Here is a 4587-nt window from a genome sequence, read left to right as displayed (position 1 = left end):
TGTGTGTGTGTGTGTGTGTGTGTGTGTGTGTGTGTGTGTGTGTGTGTGTGTGTGTGTGTGTGTGTGTGTGTGTGTGTGTGTGTGCGTAGTGTGTGTGTGTGTGTGTGTGTGTGTGTGTGTGTGTGTGTCGTGTGTGTGTGTGTGTGTGTGTGTGTGTGTGTGTGTGTGTGTGTGTGTGTGTGTGTGTGTGTGTGTGTGTGTGTGTGTGTGTGTATGTGTGTGTGTATGTATGTCCGTACGTGCGTGCGTGTACGTGTGTGTGCGCGTGAGTTGTGTTTGTCTTCTCTTCTCTCTCTCACTGTCAGTATGGGTCTGCATGTCTGTGATTTCATGTCTTCTAGTCGCTGTCTGCCGTCAGTATATACATGGACTTCTATAAGCACTGAACAATTCATCCGTGTTTTGCACAATGGATATTTCTTGATATCATTTATTGACTTGAGTTATATGACTGTTGTTAGCGTCCGTCGGGACCAGGAGTGCCGGGTTACCCCGCGCTGATAAACTATATCAATTTTAGTTGTTGAAGTCGCGCTGTTAAAATGCCGTAAGGTACAGGCTCGACATTTACCATTGGCTAGGGTGGTTCGTCTGTACATGGGTATAGGTTGGTATGGTGGTAGCTTGGTTAGGTTGAGCACATGGGGCATGCAGGTACAGTGACACTGATTTAGTTATAACCAACTAATCGCGGCAAACTGCTCGACATTATTATTATTCAGGCGGGTAGGGTAGGTATCGTTACCCACGTTGGGTTGGTACAGCGGGTAATCATTTAGACATAAAATTCAGACATGAACAGCATGATGACGGAGCAGCATGATTTAAAGTGTCGCATTCAATTGCTGTTAGTATAAATGTTACACATTCTGCCCGACCCGTTTACTCTTATTATCTTACCGTTTACTCTTTACCTTACCGTTATTATCTTACCGTTTACTCTTTTATCTTCTCTATATTACATCTAACACATTTACTTATTTATTTATTTATTTATTTAGCTAGTGAGTTATTTATTTATTTATTTATTTATGCTTCATAATATTTCAGTTAATAATAGTATTAAATATTTCATATTTCTTAGTTTCATATGTCACTTTTATATTTATTTATTTATTTATTTGTTTATATATTTATTTATTATATTAATCTATTGCTCTATTAATCATATCTGTATCATTGCCTTGTCTGTTCAGCCAGCTATGACATTGCTAGATTAAAGCTTGGCGTGTTGACAGCAGACACTATATGCTACTAGAACGATGGCCAGGTGGGTGTAACACCACCCTGTTCTGGATTTATGACTATAGTCATCTATATGAGTTTGATGACTAGCGGACCAGAATATCGACCGTGATATTGTTTATGATAACGGGTTTTCAGTGACAATCAAAATGATAACGACAAGGGCCGCGGAGCGACAGCGCTCATCTAACGTCTACTGCGGTGACTCTGTGGTGGAGTGATGGAATTCTAGTAAACCCTGTTAGTCCCAAATGTGTTCACATACACGCCGAAACAGTGGAATGCACAGGGATGGTATCAGGAACCTTCTCAAAAGAATGTCGCGGGATCGTTATGAAGTGCCACGAGATGGCGCGTACGTTAAGTTCTTCAGATAACAGATGGAATGCCCCATCTACGTAGTAGCAACAACTATTTGCAAGACAGAAAGGTAATGACCAATAATACGGTGCCCACAGGGACAAAACCAAGCACGATACAAAATAGGTTAGCAAACATAGTAAAATTCGAGACAAAGCAAGATCAACGGCGCAAATAAACTGTTTCAGCCGAGGTCAATATGTGGCGCTCCCCCGACTCCGAACCGTCCCTGGCCCGCGCAGCTGCCATCGACTTCTGTACTGGGGCATTGCAACAGCTTTGAACCCCCCCGCACCCTTCCTCCTCCGCCCCCGACACACGCTATGCACCGAAAACCATGTAAGGAGTACGTTCTAGAATTCACATATCGTATGATACATTGTCTATAGACAGTAATCACTGTGAGTTCGAGTAAATGACCCCCACGTAACCTAATTAACTAGCGTTAGCGACGCGCACGGTCAACTGATAGGCTTAAACAGGCCTGTAGTACGGTTTAGCCGGGAGAAAATGCTATTACCTATCATACGCGCGATCTATAGAGATAGGCTTTCTAGGAATTCACATGCCTAATGATACACAGCGGTGTCTTAGCTATAACACGGTAAGTTTCAAGTATGGATCAACGATAAGCTGCTAATGAAATAGCAAACTATGCACCCGCGTCAAGCCGATAGGCGTATACAGGCCTGAGTACGGGCTTTAGCCGTAGAAAAGTGTATTACCTAGCATAGCCTCGCGATCTATATGAGACATACCGTTCTAGAAATTTACCGATGCCTAATGAACATGTCTTGAGCTATAATCACTGTGAGTTCGAGTTATAGTGACGCCACCGATTAACCTAGATTAATTGGGCAAATTATGCACGCGCGGAATGCCCATAGCTATTAAGGCGAATATCGTCGCAGAAGAAGATCGAGTGGTGATTGCAGAATCTACATGCCTAATGATAAGCATGTCGTTAGTCTATAATCAACTAATAGAGTTCAAGTTAATGACACCAGAACGATTAACCTAATTATTAGGCTGTTATTCACTGTGCGTCAAGCCCATAGGCGTATACAGGCCTGTAGAGCGGGTTTAGCCAAAGCCGTAAAGATAAAGTGTATTATCGTTACCTTATCATATCTCGCGATCTAATGTGACGGTAGGCGTCCCTTGGCTTCAAAACAGCTAGAGAGCTGAATCTAATGGGATGGTAGGAACCAGAGGCAAGAGGGAGAAGGAAGATGAGGAGCAGAGTAGGAGAAGGAGGAGGAGAGGAGGAGGAGAGAGCAGGGAAGGAGGAGCAAGGAGAGTAGGAGGAGGAGGAGAGAGGAGAGGAGGAGGAGCATGGAGAAGGCTAGGAGGTCGGAGGAGGGCAGGAAGGGAATAAAAACGGAGCAGGCTACGCTGGAGAAGGGAGGAGGGGAGAAGCTGGGAGAAGCGAGGAGGGACGAAGAGAAGAGGGAGGGAGAAGCTGGTGCAGAAGGAGGAGGCGGAGAAGGCATACAGCGGACATAGAGGAGGCGGGAGACAGAGCTGCGTGAGGAGGAGGGAGAAAGAAGGAGAAGGTTGTGTGAAGAGGGAGAAGGTGCGTGGAAGTAGGAGGAAGGGAGGAAGCTGGTGGAGAGAGGAGGGGAGAAAACTGGTGAGGGAATGAAGGAGGAAAGGGGAGAACGAAGGTGGATAAGGGAGTCGTGGTGGAGGAGGAGGGGGAGGGAAGTGAGAAGCTGGTGGAGACAGGAGAACAGGGGAGAAGCCTGGGTAGAACGTGAGGAAAGGGGTGAAGGAAGGGAGAGAATGGAGCTGGCGGAGAGGAGGAAGAAGGGAAGGGATAAAGAGGGAGAAGATCGAGGGAGCCTGGGGGCGGGCGCGGGAGGGGGAGGGGGCGCGCGAGGAGGAAGGAGAAGCCTCGGGCGGGGGGTGGCCCGGGGACGCGCGCGGGCGCGCGCGGGCGGGCGCGCGGGTGCTGGCGCCGGGGGGCATGACGGAGAGGAGAGAGGCTGGCGGCCGGAGGAAGGAGAGGGGGATGAGGAGAGGGGAGAAGCTGGGGTGTGTGGAAGGAGAAAGGGGGGGGAGGGGAGAATGCTGTGTGGAGAACGAAGGAAGGGATATGCACTAGACTCACGCATACACCACTGGCGAGGCTGGAACTGATTATACCCACTCCTTGAGACGTTAACCTAACTGCGTCCGCATGATGGGCGTAGTTAGTGTAGCGAGCTGCGGGAAAACGTAATGAACTTGTGTCATACCGTGGTCATACAGGTAAAACCGAGCTCTAGTGCACAGTGAATACCTCCTCATCAGCGGAGAAGCACTATTGGCTCGAGCCAGCCATAGAAATAGAAACGTACAACTAGACCAGAAGGCACCAATAATAGAGAGTGCATACTCCACTGCGCGAGCGGTAAACATTGTATACATGCACGGCCTGTTAGCCAGGGGGGGTTCGGGTTCGAACGTGAAACTCCCCCAGAGCCCGCCCCAATAGCAAAAAAATAATAATTTTGAAAATGGCTAACAGAATTTCATCTCAAGTCGCTCCATTTTAGTGTAAAGTATTGGCAAAAATCTCCAATCGGCGGAGGTGTAAACAGTGAACACCCACCTCCCCAGCACCCTGCACCCCGCCCCGGTCGCTTGGTCTCCCTCATGCCTGGTCGCTTCGCCCCAGAGCAGGGTCGTGTAGCAGGGGGGGTCTCATGGAGCCCGGGGCGCAGCACCCGGCCCCTGCTTGCGCAGAAAACGGCGAGTGCTGAGGGGGGGTGTAGATTTTAAGAGAATCGTGCTGGGGAGGCCCCAGACCCCCCCCTTCGCGTGGCACAGCCATGCTTTGGATTACCGGGTGAGACCCCGCCCTGGTTATCAGCAGAGCCCGTACGACCCCGCTGGCCGGACTAATAAATTGCCCTTAAACCATGGAAACACAACCGCCCTCCAATATAAACGCTGGCTACGGCCTGTACATTTGTATAACAGATCTGGCTCGCGCCT

This window comes from Priapulus caudatus, unplaced genomic scaffold (genome assembly GCF_000485595.1).
Source record: "Priapulus caudatus unplaced genomic scaffold, Priapulus_caudatus-5.0.1 Scaffold263, whole genome shotgun sequence".
Classification (NCBI taxonomy): domain Eukaryota; kingdom Metazoa; phylum Priapulida; class Priapulimorpha; order Priapulimorphida; family Priapulidae; genus Priapulus; species Priapulus caudatus.
The sequence above is the reverse complement of the archived record's forward strand: the minus strand, read 5'-3'. Positions refer to the sequence as shown.